The 14,686-nt window shown below is 45.4% G+C and overlaps 6 non-coding genes across 6 annotated transcripts; 4 read left to right on the top strand and 2 right to left on the bottom strand.

Annotated features, from left to right (window-relative positions):
- Positions 1 to 5,884: 5,884 nt before the first annotated feature.
- On the top strand, positions 5,885 to 5,958 carry trnan-auu (transfer RNA asparagine (anticodon AUU)). Its single transcript has one exon. It is a non-coding gene; the product is annotated as a tRNA-Asn (tRNA).
- A 2,596-nt stretch (positions 5,959 to 8,554) lies between these two features.
- trnas-cga (transfer RNA serine (anticodon CGA)) lies at positions 8,555 to 8,636 on the top strand. Its single transcript has one exon. It is a non-coding gene; the product is annotated as a tRNA-Ser (tRNA).
- A 932-nt stretch (positions 8,637 to 9,568) lies between these two features.
- On the bottom strand, positions 9,569 to 9,641 carry trnar-acg (transfer RNA arginine (anticodon ACG)). The gene has a single exon. It is a non-coding gene; the product is annotated as a tRNA-Arg (tRNA).
- A 1,616-nt stretch (positions 9,642 to 11,257) lies between these two features.
- On the top strand, positions 11,258 to 11,339 carry trnas-gcu (transfer RNA serine (anticodon GCU)). Its single transcript has one exon. It is a non-coding gene; the product is annotated as a tRNA-Ser (tRNA).
- A 1,334-nt stretch (positions 11,340 to 12,673) lies between these two features.
- trnap-ugg (transfer RNA proline (anticodon UGG)) lies at positions 12,674 to 12,755 on the top strand. Its single transcript has one exon. It is a non-coding gene; the product is annotated as a tRNA-Pro (tRNA).
- Positions 12,756 to 13,687: 932 nt separating this feature from the next.
- On the bottom strand, positions 13,688 to 13,760 carry trnar-acg (transfer RNA arginine (anticodon ACG)). Its single transcript has one exon. It is a non-coding gene; the product is annotated as a tRNA-Arg (tRNA).
- Positions 13,761 to 14,686: the final 926 nt, after the last annotated feature.

Raw genomic sequence — 14,686 nt, 5'->3', positions numbered from 1 at the left:
CTCAGTCTGTCAGTCTGAGTCTGACCAACAGTGGTTCAGCCAGACTGGAGCTGGATGGTCAAGTCACCCGCCTGCCAGTGCAGGACATCGCAAAGAGGGGTGTCAGAATCCCCGCCTGCACTGACATGGGCCTGGTGGGTGATAGTAAGTTCAAAGACAATGAACTAGCTATCCCAGTGCTGGGGCAGCTCCCTGAACCCCTAGCGAGGGAAGGGGGGAGCGAGCAGGTGTCCTACACCCACGCCCAGCGAACGATTGTAAACATGCCGATAGAGGGATTCCTCAATCAGGAAGTGTGCAGGGTGGACCTGAACAGTGAGAATGGGGTAACAATCCCAGATCACTCAGGTGCTCCAGATGACCACTCAGCCAAGGGTCAGGCATGCTCCACCGCTGCACCGCCCCCTGCAGGTTTCCTAGAGCACAGGCATGAACAAATCGAAAAAGCAGATGCCCTGGAAATGGAGGAGCAGCATCAGCCGCTGCGTCAGATCTCCCCAGATTTCCAGGATGTTGGTGCCCAAGATGCCACATGGCATACTGAGAAAGACACCATGTACATGCTGCGCCAGCTTAGAAAGACAACAGTCACTCAGAAGGAGATGACTGGGGTCAGCCACCCGAAAAGACTTTTGGGAGGACTGATTGCTGCCGCCACTGTTGCACGTTTGCTTTTTCTGGTAGGTTTGTGTGCTACTGGCACTCTCACCCTGACTGCCCCAAGAAGGCAGGTGTCAGAGATGCCAGAAGGTAGTGACAGACTGTATCAACAGCAGCAAAAGTTGGAAAGCTTAGGGAAAATCCTACAGGCAACTTCCTATGCAACAGGGTTAAACCTTATTCCCCAACCAGTGGACATGATTGTTGGTGTTATACAGTGGGTTTATGCTTGTGTGCAACAGGCCAGAATGTTGACACAAGACCTGTTAAGGGAGCTTGGTGCCACTGTAGCCAGTCTAACCACGGCACAAAATCCCAACCCACTTGATTCCACTCTTCTCAGTAGAGGAGTATGTGACATTAACCCCATCGCTCATAGCTCACCCAGAAGGCAATCCAAGATTGAATTTGGTTCCAAATCTTGAGATGGGTATGGCTACCAAAGCTATCCATTGGCTGTGTCTAAACGATTCACCAATGAAGGGTGTAAAGCTACTAACGAGCAGAGGGAGGTTAATGAACCCCATGAAGAGCAGGTGGGAAGTAAATGGCTGGTCAGCACACCACATTTAACTGACACTATGACTTGTGACAGGTATGATACAGCTACCACAAAGCAGCTACCTAACCAAACAGTTTCCTGTAAGTTCCCGAGGAGGCCATAGTACAGCTTGGTGACTTAACACTGTACTGTCTGGAACCAGACAACATAAGACCATACTTGAGGTCATGGATACCTTCAGGTGCCACACTATTGAATTGGATAGAAATCCAAGAAACAGTAGGCCCTGAAGAGGTACAGGTAGTTGAGTTTGCTTTAATGGAACAAACCTCCAAACCACCCTGGCAGGTGCCCAACACAGGTGTTGTGGTTCATCAGGGGGGCTGGGAACAGGAACCGGTGTTATTGTAACACTGCTGCTGGGAAGCTGGATAATGACTGACAGTGTACTCTGAAAGCTGTACTCTTACATCAAGATGTACTCTGGGTAGCATGAATGAGTCAAAGGTAGCATGTCAAAAGAAAGGAAGTGACTTCTCCCCAAATATCTACTACAGAGGTATCAGATATTGACAGTGAGCTTCCTGATGTGTAATTCCTAGACTTAGATAATGTCTCCTACCGTGTTTATACATACTCCAGATGTTATTCATCCTGTTTGTATCCAATGCTGGTTCTGGTATGAATTCTCGAGGAGTAATGTGGACATTTAAGATTAATGTTCTAATGGCAAGGGACATCACTTAACTCTGTTTTGTTTTGAAGGCAACAATGCCTCAGGACCTCGTGACCTTCAAAAAGGGGGGATATGTAGCGGCGAGGCTTAATAATAAGGCAGAATTAAGTGTTTCTGAGCTTCCCAAATGAGGCCCCATTTCTCTGTTCATCTCTGTGGTGCAGCCACAGAGAGACCATTAGTGCAGGGTGATTTAAGGTTTCCTAGGACAGCTCCCAAAGGGGGATGCACTTAGCTAAGTCTGGCTATCATGATCAATGGTCATCCATTGGCGCCTATCTGTCTAGGGAGTGCCAGTTGGACATCTGGACTGCATTACTAAGTGTCAGGAGTAAGTGACTCATATCTCACTTTGATCAACCAATCAGGGACTGGTAGGGCTGAGTAACCCACGTGGGACTCTGATGCCCATGGAACTTTCAGCCAATCAACGAGCTGAAGTTCCTCCAGGTAAAAACAGGCAACACAGGCCTGGAGATTCAGAAGGGGAGATTCAGTAAGATTCAGTAAGATTCTGGAGAGGATTCTGTGGACTGTTCTAAAGGGAATTCAAAGGAGAATTCCAGGGCAGGACGGCCCAGGAGCAGAAGGCTCCCAAGGGCAGGACATTCTCGCAGCGCGCCTCCTGACCATCCTGAGACTCAGCCCGGACAACCACGGAACGGCCAGTGTGTCCGAGTGCCAGAACTTTCCTTTGTTCTAAGAGTCTAGAGTGGAGGTTGCCAGAGAGTAACCAGCAGCAGGCCTCGTGAACAGGTCAGAACTGTGGACAGCTGAAACACTATTCAGAACTAGCTCTTCGTCAGGAGCGAACCGGTCCTCTTCCTGACTTGCTGGGACCCACAGTCATCTTTTCTCCTGTGCACAAACTTTGCTAGTTAAAACCAACACTAACTAGCCGGTCAGTGAGCATCAGCAGCGCACTGTCGCGAGCCGCACAGCACAACCTGGCACCGAGCCAGACAGCGCGGATTGGACAGCAACAGCCTGCAACTGTTTCTTTGTGCCCGCAGGAGATCTGAATCCCCAGAAATTGGATGAGTATTCAACTTCAATGCATTACAGCTCGAGAATTCAATTGTTATCCCAACCAGTTGATATCAATTTAATTCCTAAGAGTTATGTACTTGTTTTGGGTATCTAATGTAGAAGTTGTAACCAAGTTCACTTTACGAAACGGTCTTAATGAATGATATACTGAACGTATGTCCTCTTGATATATGTAACTCTTTGTAACTGATTGAATATATACCTTTTGTATTCTGATAACCCTCTCGATAAGATCTGTTAGGTTTACATGCATATTCTATGTATTAATAAATGTATCCTCGTGTATTAGTACCTGTGCGTGTGCGTTGTTTGAGTTATATCGCATGGTTGGATTCTAAAGCCATCAAAAGAATCAACTTTGTGATTTACTGCTACAATTAATAATTGTCTCAGTAAATGCCCAAACCCTACAGAACTAGTGCCTTCAGAGAGCCACAACGTTACATATTTGGCGTCCCTGAACGGCTATGAAACATTACAACAATTTGAATCGTATGAGGGTGGGGGGGAGGTGTCTTTCGCTGGAAATCTCGCCTGCTTCTACTTTACGAGTACAACCCCCTCTCTGCCGGAGTGCTGGCTGTGACGAATTAAACCGGTTTCACAGGTTTCAATCACAGACCATGTGACATGGGAGTCAGGAAACTAACACACAGCGCCACCGGATTTGATAACACTATAAAAACGCTATAAAATAATGTGACTAGGCACAGAACAAGTTTACAGCACAGTACAATAATAAATGCTGACCATGACTTTAGAAGCATAAATTGCCTTACACTCAATTTAAACACAAGCTGTCTTTAGCCCTCTAAGCTGGTTCATACAGAAATGTAGAGATCCAGGCTCAGAACACACAGCTTCATTAGCGAATACATATGCAGGACAACTAGAGAAGACGTTTTACAGAGGATGGATTTTTAGAAACATCCCATCAGTGACATCACTGAAGTCAACTCCTAGGTCCTGTAACTGTCATGTGGATAGTTTCACAAGAATCAGACAAAGGTTTAAGCATCGCTTGTTCTAGATAAAACTGCAAAAAAAACAACAACAACCCATAATGTACTTCTTTGCGGCTCTGTTTGCCCAAATCATATATTCACAACGTGAAATCTAGAAAATAATATTACGTAACCAAAATCCGCAATATGGAAACAGAACCTGTGTAATTGTTGATAGATGATGTACTCGTAACATTTTTTCAAGACGAACTACAACATTTAAAAAATGACTTGTATGTACTTGATATCTCTAATCAATCCACGGGTCCCTGCACAAAACGAAACTAAAACGCATACCGTTTCGCGCTTCTTATTAGTTGCTCAAAAGTAATTTGACCGTATGAAATGCATAATATAAACCTAGAAACATATACGTGAGCAGTACTTAAGCACTGTAGTATCGGTGTTAAGACATACCTCTCAAATACTGTAAATCAAGTTAAAAATATCTCAAGACCGATTCTGGTCATAATGAAACCATGTTTCGTGTATGTTTTCTTTAAAGTACCGAGACCAGCCATATACTGTATGTTTATGTTCCAAAATTAATATCGTTTATGGCCTTCACACGCGTTGCAGTATGCTCCTATTCTTTTTATGCTCAGCTACTAAGATTTCCCTTCAGTGGTAAAATTAGATATGAATATTCAATACTTAAACGGGCACAGTTAAGACATTAAATATACATATACATACTGTATACAGTACAGTTTTCATACGGTAATATGTTTATGTTCATAAATCAATCTCTTTTATGAGCATGTGAAAGGCATGGTGAATCGATTCTCAAAAATTACTGTACTTTGCATGATTGGAAACAAATGCGTGATTGCGAAATGCTGTGGTGTTACTTTTACAAAGACGGTCAATGAAAAAAAGAATGTTGACCAGGGCAATACTTTGAGTTTACACTTACAGCTTGTCCAAGGTCATTCATTATTAATACTATTAGTAATATCTTCGTTAAAGACTTTGATGGCCACAGCTCAAACATGAGAGGTTGAGCTTTATTAGCTCCACCTTGCGGAAATTCCGGATACTATTATTTTGCTTGTCGTATTATAGGAGAATTTACGGTAACTCGCGGTATTTACCGGTAGCTTGCGGTAGACTGCGTACAGCGTACCGCAAAATAATGCGGTATCGCCCACGCATTTTGAATGGCTGCATCTGTAGGCTGCCAAAAGTCTCCGAAACCAAATTTTGATAGCAGAAAATTCTCACTCGTCCAGAAGTTCCCTTGGGACCCAACATCCAGCTCAGAGTGGTAAAAAAGCGTCTTTTTTGTAGACGCTTGCAGCGTGCATTGGTGGTTCAGTGGTAGAATTCTTGCCTGCCACGTGGGAGGCCCAGGTTCGATTCCTGGCCAATGCAGTGGCTTTTGCAGCGAGCGGCTCCATAACTTGCATCCCCTTTCAACTCGCAACTGAAAACCCACTGAAGCTTAGAAGCTGTGAGCCAGGTCAGTACCCGGATGAGGGTGACCTACAGGGAAAAGCAAAGCTTACAGCTTGAAGCGGTGTTAATGGAGCCAGCGGTGGGGTGCTCACCCTGAGGTCTGTGCGGGTCCCAATGCCCCAGTATAGTGACGGAGACACTGTGTGGTAAAAAGGCGCTGTCTTTTGGATTAGATGTAAAACCGAGGTCATAGCTTTCTGTGGTCATTAAAAGTGACCACCAAAACCTTTGACAAAAGCTCTTGGTAATTGATGGTCTTCAATAATGCTTCTCCTTTAGGTACATTTGAAATCAGCTGAAAAATGCTGTGAAATGGGGGGGCACTTCAGGCCAGTGTAGGATTTGGGTTACAAGAACCATTAAACAGCACGAGAAAGCCCGTACACTGAATCGCAGGGCTTTCTATTCAAAGAAGGACAAAAGAAACTTCCCTGAATTCCATTTTTTGCAGCACAGAGAGGACAGCGGGCACGAGGCCTGTTAGCTCAGTTGGTTACAGCGTGGTGCTATTAACGCCAAGGTTGTGGGTTCAATCCCCGTTCGGGCCAGGCAGTCTCCTCCTGTCTTGCCAAAACCCGTTGCTTGCTTGCCGTGGTGAGATTGGTGGTAATGCAAAGATGCCACATACTGCCGACAGACGAGAGTGTTGCGGGAGAAGAGAGAAGTGATTGAAGAGTGTCCTAGGTGGAGCCAAGATGAAGTGTCACAATTGCCTAGGGGAGGATTTCAAATGCTTAAGATGGTAAAAATAACCGGAAGTGATCCCCCAGTCCGGTGCAGTCTGATGTACTTCTGTCATATAAAGTGAAACTAGATGTCGAACTGAAGCCTCACTTATGTAAATTTGCAATATTTGCATAAGTGAGGCTCCAGTTATACATCTAGTTTCACTTTAAATGACAAAACTGAAGAGACTTAAAAGAGCTGGAGAGGATTTCTTACAACTTTTGAGCCGGCACAGTTTTCGAAAACGTTTTCTTCATGCTGCACTATACAACACAGACAGAAAAGAGTCTCCAAAACAAAACGAATTGACAGGAGAAAAGTCCCACTCGTCCTAAAGTTCCCAAAATCCAGCACTGAGCGTAAACAAAGTGTTCAAGTAGCATGGGAATGCGACTCCTAATCCTAGCTGGAGTTTGAGCGTCTGGTTCAGAGTTTGCTCAAGAGTTAACCTTTCACAGATGCGCAAAGATGAATGTTGAGGGTGCACGCTTCAAGGCGCCTTACAGTGCAGGGAGTGATTAGAGACGATTCGTGATGTGTGCTCGACCCATATACAGTACGCCCCGGGTTGCAGTGCTAGGATGACGTCCAATACCGCTTTGGCACGTAACGGCATTATATTCAAGTGCAGGACGTGAGGGTTTTATGTTGTTCGTTTTGTTCTGCTCTGCTTTGCTTTGTTTTGCTTTCCATGGCGTTCGTAAGAGCGTCAATAAAAAGGCGATTCCTGCGTCTAACACGAATGTAAGAGCTATTTCAAGTGCGGCTTCTAAAATGCTTGTAGACATTTGTCTGTTGTTGATTGTTTTTTTGTGTCTAACAAAGTGCCATTTTCCTGTCCGGACGGGGAGACTTTATCATTCCCACATGAAGCCACCCTTAAGTCCTCTGAGGCATGTCTGTCTGCAAGGCTTGTATTTTGGAAAGGTTTTTTTTTTTAATGGAGAACGACTTTGAAAAAGGTTTCCGCCGGCGCCTCGCGATCCATGTGAGATTGTAGCAAGAATGCAGCAATAACAGCGTTTGCTGTAGTCGTGGCTGAGTGGTTAAGGCGATGGACTACTAATACATTGTGCTCTGCATGCATGGGTTCAAATCACACACTTGTTGCTCTCCATGTCTGACACGTGTGGTACTAAAGCAGTACGTTTTCCAGCGGTGGCTGAACATGGTATAGTAGGCTAACGTTGGTATCAAGCAGTGACAATAACAGTAGTTAAGTGCCGCTACTGCCAAGTGACTCTGGGTTGAGACTGTGTTTTCATTTACTTGCAACGCAAATGGAGAAAGCGATTTTTGACAGTCTCTCGAGAGACTGCGCTAGGTGTTTAGAGATAGACTTTGTCATTTCCCCCTGGAATGATGGCCTCTCAAATAGTTTGTGATTCCTCTAGACGTTTATACAGTAGAAGCATGGTTCGTGGCTTAAATTCAAGCTGACCAAGACTTAGGAAACGAGTTAGAGGTCTGATGCAGAACTGCGAATTCAGTGAACGGGAACACTACAGTACATTGCACTGCATGTGTGAGGAAAGCTGCCCACTTCAGTCCCTTGTCGACCGAACAGAGGACTGTAAAGGATACCACCAAGAAACTTTAGGATGCTGGTTGGAATTCAGCTCCAAAGAAGCCCCTTTGGATGTTATGTCATCAAAAAGTAAGAACAACGAATCTCCCTTTGATCAAAAGCGCAACAAAACTGTTTTCTGTGGAGCAGGTTTCAGACCCGTAGACCTGTTTTATTTTTAGGGCAGGGTGCATTCCCAAACGCGAATCTCCTGTTTTAGAAATGCTTTGGGCGGCGTGAAGTGAAAATAAGAAATGAACTCCAGATGCACATGGAAGCAATCAAGTGTTTCATCCGAGCTGTTTCAAAACTGCTCAAGAGCTTTCCTTTCACAGAGGCGCAACGATTAATGATGGCGGTGCACCCTTCAATGCGCCTTACAACTCTAGGGAGTGATTGAGACGATTCGTAGCGTGTGCTCATTTCCCTATATTCCCCGTGCTGCAGTGGTAGGATGACGTACGTTACTGCTTCGACACGTAACGGCATTATATTCAACTGCAGGAGCTGAGGGCTTTCGTAAGCGCGTAAACCAAAGGCAATTCCTGCGTCTAACACTAATTTAAATGCTTTTCAAAGTGCAGTGTGGTGCAGCTTGTAAAATCCTTGTCCACATTTGTGGTTTGTTGATGTTTTTTCTGTCTGCCAAAGTTGCATTTTGACATCAGGACGGGGAGACTTTATCCTTTGAACGTGAAGCCACCCTTAAACCCTCGGAGGCGTGTCTGTCTGCCGGCACGTATTTTGTCAAAGGTATTTTTTTTTAACGGGGAGCGACTCTGAAAAGGTTTCCCCAGCCACCTCGCACTCGTGTTAGATTATAGGAGGAATGCGGCAGTGGCGAGCTCGCCGTAGTCGTGGCCGAGTGGTTAAGGTGATGGACTCGAAATCTGGTGGGGACTCCCCGCGCAGGTTCAAATCCTGCCGTCTACGGTGTCTGCCGCATGTTGTAGTGTACCTGTGCGGCAGAGGCGAAGTGCCGCTTCTCCTTTTCTGGTTCTAGAAAAACGCTAAATCGCTTGGACCCGCTGCCATGGAAATCAATTCTTCAGATAACCACACATTTTGCGTTCGCACGTCTGGTGCTCTACTTATGCCTTTGAAAATCGGATCAATAAAGCTCAAAGAACCGACAAGATAGGTGCTCGTAAAGCACGCAGTAAAGAATTCTTATCAGCGAGGGTTTCAGTGGGTTAACTGAGGAGAAGGCGTGATCGCTAATTGTTGAGTTTTTATTTGGTGTTAGAAACACTCTTACTGTGCATGAAGTGCAACAAATGTAGCCACAGAAATTGCATCGTGCTTTCATTTATGCTATTGCAGACACCAACGTTGCCTAGATAGAAAACCGAAAAAGCCGTGGGTTTGCTTGCCGGTCTGAAGGATCTCTCTTCGAATCTCTATCATTTGTCAATGGAAGTAAAAGGCGCTGCAATCTGATACGTTCACATTCAAACCCTCAGCTGTTGTTCGACTTTATTTCTTGACTAATTACAACTGAGTGTCGCATGAGCAGTTACGTAAACTTGTCTGCTATATTTGAACACAAATGCCGTTCTTCAATTAAAACTAACAGTACATTGTCAGGGACATTCAGTTATATACAAACAAGAGACAGACGAGAATATTTCTACCTTTCATGTGGACTACGTGTTGACTTACTGATCGGAATAATTGAAATGTTCGGGTTCATAGCCGATGCAGTGCGTGCTAATTAGAACAGCAGCGCTGGGCTCTCAGCACCGTACTGAGCCCAGGTGCAGTTCATTTACATGAAGGAAATCTCATACTGGGTACGATTACACCCACATACAGTAAGTAGCACAGGCTACTTAGGGAGTAGCCTGATGCGTTTAAAAGTGACCCGAGCCAGGCAGGAGTCGAACCTACAATCTCCTGATCCGTAGTCAGACGCGTTATCCATTGCACCACTGGCCCTGGTGTCACACTGCACGACTGCAACCCAGTGAGCTCAGCACTGCAACTAGTAAAACATTACCCCCGGTCCATTCTTTTCCAAAAGTGAGAAACACCTGTTTTCTACATTGTGTCTGTTTAAAACCATATCTCTTTAAACCAAACCAAGAGTTTGTCCTTTGCACTGATATTCTGATTCATTTCGATTTCAAAGAAAAAAAAAACACTTTCTTCCAAAGCATCATAAAATTGTCCCTTCTTCCAGACTCTACTTCTCTCTTGTAGTAGTACAGCAGACCTTTCCAGGTGAGCAGATCACAGAGTCCGAAATGAGCTTCCTCCATCCAGCAAAGTACCTGAACATGACTCTGTCATCATAAAAGCACCCCTGTAGTAAAGCAATTAAATCCGAAATCAAGAGGGCAATTGCCTACTGAAGTTCAAGAAGTCATCAATTTTAACCTAGCAACACATTAAAGGCTGCATCTATACAAGTACGATTCTAGAAATGCTCACCAGATTACGTTTTAAGAAGGAACTGCGGCTCAGGTTCCGCCGAGATCTAAACTCGGATGGCAGGATTCAGAGTCCAGAGTTTGGACGGGTGGCGCACAGAGGGTCCATATACTGTAGATCCCTCAGTGATCTTCCGCGTGTTCAAACCGCCAGCGTGTGACTCCCCTGTCCCCGTGACCTCATTGCTCTGCTCTCGCCTGTGTGCAGCCGAGCCCGACTCACGGTAAAGTGGAAAAAAAATGCCCTCAACGTGTGATTTACTCTGGAGCGAGGACAGATGTCACCTTCTTATCATTGAACAGGATGTATGTGATGTGGCGACTAGGTTCAATTTTTTATCCTCTTTAAAAGATTAAGGACTGGGTGAGCCTGATTTACCACCCTTTCAGCTAAGAACCCGACGTGCGGACCGTTTAAGCTGCGTAGACTCGGTCGTTTAACTCTTCTCCATTAGCAGGGTTAAGGTTAAAGAAAAAACATTGCTGACTTCTTTTTTGTTTTCCAGCCGCGAGCGCTGATTAGCAAGGTTTGCATTTCATGTTTTGCAAGTTGCATTCTAAGAAAAACAAGTCGTTCAAGACAGGAAATGAATACTTGCATTTAATTAAGTCTAGCCGTAGGCGGTTGTCCATAATGACCAGTCCTGTTCGAGAAGACAGAACAAAAAAAGGAACCGCTGGGATTCGGACCCGGGATCTCCTGTTTACTAGGCAGGCGCTTTAACCAACTAAGCCACAGCGCGCCAGGAGCTCTGTCCTTTTGCAGCCACTTGGACACACAACTCAGACACATCTGCATTCGCTGTGCGCTCCGCCTGCTCGCTGAGCAAGTTGCCACCTTTACATACAATAGCAACATCGACACCAAGAGAAAGGATGACAAATGGCTTTTAACTGGAACTTTTCATGTCCAAGGAGCTCAATGTGCTTTCCGTGTACAACAGGGCCACTGAACTCCACACCGGCCACTGAAGCACAGCAGTGGCTTGCTGGCTTGACATCTCCCAAGGAAGATGTTGAAATTGCATGTGGAACAGGAAAATGACCCTCGAGTACGAGGGAAAAAAAAGAAAAAGAAAATCTGGAGCGCGCCAACTCATGTCCGGACAGCCTGGTTTCCTTGGCGAGGTGGCCGAATGGTTAAGGCGATGGACTGCTAATCCATTGTGCTCTGCACGCATGGGTTCGAATCCCATTCTTGTCGCTCTCCATGTCTGACGCGTGTGCCTGTTCAAAGTCGGCCCTCGGTACTAGAGCAGTATGTTTTCCAGCGGTGGCTGAACATGGTATAGTAGGCTAACGTCGGTATCAGTAGTGCAGTGACAGAAACAGTATTTATGTGCTGCTGCTGCCAAGTGGCTCTGGGTTGAGACCGCGTTTTCACTTACTTGCAACACAAACGGCGAAAGCGTTTTTTGACAGTCTCTCGAGAGACTGCGCTAGGTGTTTAGAGATAGACTTTGTCAGTTCCCCCTGGGATGATGGCCTCTCAAATAGTTTGTGATTCCTCTAGACGTTTATACAGTAGAAGGATGGTTCGTGGCTTAAATTCAAGCTGACCAAGACTAAGGAAACGAGTTAGAGGTCTGATGCAGATCTGCGAATTCAGTGAACGGGAACACTACAGTACATTGCACTGTATGTGTGAGGAAAGCTGCCCACTTCAGTCCCTTGTCGACCGAACAGAGAACTGTAAAGGATACCGCCAATAAACTTTAGGATGCTGGTTGGAATCCAACTCCAAAGAAGCCCCTTTGGGTGTTATGTCATCAAAAAGTAAGAACAACGAATCTCCCTTTGATCAAAAGCGCAACAAAACTGTTTTCTGTGGAGCAGGTTTCAGACCCGTAGACCTGTTTTATTTGTAGGGCAGGGCGCATTCCCAAACGCGAATCTCCTGTTTTAGAAATGCTTTGGGCGGCGTGAAGTGAAAATAAGAAATGAACTCCAGATGCACATGGAAGCAATCAAGTGTTTCATCCGAGCTGTTTCAAAGACTGCTCAAGAGCTTTCCTTTCACAGAGGCGCAATGATTAATGATGGCGGTGCACCCTTCAATGCGCCTTACAACTCTAGGGAGTGATTGAGACGATTCGTAGTGTGTGCTCGTTTCCCTATATTCCCCGTGCTGCAGTGGTAGGATGACGTACGTTACTGCTTCGACACGTAACGGCATTATATTCAACTGCAGGAGCTGAGGGCTTTCGTAAGAGCGTAAACCAAAGGCAATTCCTGCGTCTAACACTAATTTAAATGCTTTTCAAAGTGCAGTGTGGTGCAGCTTGTAAAATCCTTGTCCACATTTGTGGTTTGTTGATGTTTTTTCTGTCTGCCAAAGTTGCATTTTGACATCAGGACGGGGAGACTTTATCCTTTGAACGTGAAGCCACCCTTAAACCCTCGGAGGCGTGTCTGTCTGCCGGCACGTATTTTGTCAAAGGTATTTTTTTTTAACGGGGAGCGACTCTGAAAAGGTTTCCCCAGCCACCTCGCACTCGTGTTAGATTATAGGAGGAATGCGGCAGTGGCGAGCTCGCTGTAGTCGTGGCCGAGTGGTTAAGGTGATGGACTTGGAATCTGGTGGGGACTCCCCGCGCAGGTTCAAATCCTGCCGTCTACGGCGTCTGCCGCACGTTGTAGTGTGCCTGCGCGGCAGAGGCAAAGTGCCGCTTCTCCTTTTCTGGTACTATAAAAACGCTAAATCGCTTGGACCCGCTGCCATGGAAATCAATTCTTCAGATAACCACACATTTTGCGTTCGCACGTCTGGTGCTCTACTTATGCCTTTGAAAACCGGATCAATAAAGCTCAAAGAACCGACAAGATAGGTGCTCGTAAAGCACGCAGTAAAGAACTCTTATCAGCGAGGGTTTCAGTGGGTTAACTGAGGAGAAGGCGTGATCGCTAATTGTTGAGTTTTTATTTGGTGTTAGAAACACTCTTACTGTGCATGAAGTGCAACAAATGTAGCCACAGAAATTGCATCGTGCTTTCATTTATGCTATTGCAGACACCAACGTTGCCTAGATAGAAAACCGAAAAAGCCGTGGGTTTGCTTGCCGGTCTGAAGGATCTCTCTTCGAATCTCTATCATTTGTCAATGGAAGTAAAAGGTGCTGCAATCTGATACGTTCACATTCAAACCCTCAGCTGTTGTTCGACTTTATTTCTTGACTAATTACAACTGAGTGTCGCATGAGCAGTTACGTAAACTTGTCTGCTATATTTGAACACAAATGCCGTTCTTCAATTAAAACTGACAGTACATTGTCAGGGACATTCAGTTATATACAAACAAGAGACAGACGAGAATATTTCTACCTTTCATGTGGACTACGTGTTGACTTACTGATCGGAATAATTGAAATGTTCGGGTTCATAGCCGATGCAGTGCGTGCTAATTAGAACAGCAGCGCTGGGCTCTCAGCACCGTACTGAGCCCAGGTGCAGTTCATTTACATGAAGGAAATCTCATAGTGGGTACGATTACACCCACATACAGTAAGTAGCACAGGCTACTTAGGGAGTAGCCTGATGCGTTTAAAAGTGACCCGAGCCAGGCAGGAGTCGAACCTACAATCTCCTGATCCGTAGTCAGACGCGTTATCCATTGCGCCACTGGCCCTGGTGTCACACTGCACGACTGCAACCCAGTGAGCTCAGCACTGCAACTAGTAAAACATTACCCCCGGTCCATTCTTTTCCAAAAGTGAGAAACACCTGTTTTCTACATTGTGTCTGTTTAAAACCATATCTCTTTAAACCAAACCAAGAGTTTGTCCTTTGCACTGATATTCTGATTCATTTCGATTTCAAAGAAAAAAAAAACACTTTCTTCCAAAGCATCATAAAATTGTCCCTTCTTCCAGACTCTACTTCTCTCTTGTAGTAGTACAGCAGACCTTTCCAGGTGAGCAGATCACAGAGTCCGAAATGAGCTTCCTCCATCCAGCAAAGTACCTGAACATGACTCTGTCATCATAAAAGCACCCCTGTAGTAAAGCAATTAAATCCGAAATCAAGAGGGCAATTGCCTACTGAAGTTCAAGAAGTCATCAATTTTAACCTAGCAACACATTAAAGGCTGCATCTATACAAGTACGATTCTAGAAATGCTCACCAGATTACGTTTTAAGAAGGAACTGCGGCTCAGGTTCCGCCGAGATCTAAACTCGGATGGCAGGATTCAGAGTCCAGAGTTTGGACGGGTGGCGCACAGAGGGTCCATATACTGTAGATCCCTCAGTGATCTTCCGCGTGTTCAAACCGCCAGCGTGTGACTCCCCTGTCCCCGTGACCTCATTGCTCTGCTCTCGCCTGTGTGCAGCCGAGCCCGACTCACGGTAAAGTGGAAAAAAAATGCCCTCAACGTGTGATTTACTCTGGAGCGAGGACAGATGTCACCTTCTTATCATTGAACAGGATGTATGTGATGTGGCGACTAGGTTCAATTTTTTATCCTCTTTAAAAGATTAAGGACTGGGTGAGCCTGATTTACCACCCTTTCAGCTAAGAACCCGACGTGCGGACCATTTAAGCTGCGTAGACTCG

Source organism: Atractosteus spatula (genome assembly GCF_055471065.1).
Source record: "Atractosteus spatula isolate fAtrSpa1 chromosome 16 unlocalized genomic scaffold, fAtrSpa1.hap1 SUPER_16_unloc_1, whole genome shotgun sequence".
Lineage (NCBI taxonomy): Eukaryota > Metazoa > Chordata > Actinopteri > Semionotiformes > Lepisosteidae > Atractosteus > Atractosteus spatula.
This window is presented reverse-complemented; position numbering and strand designations above follow the sequence as displayed.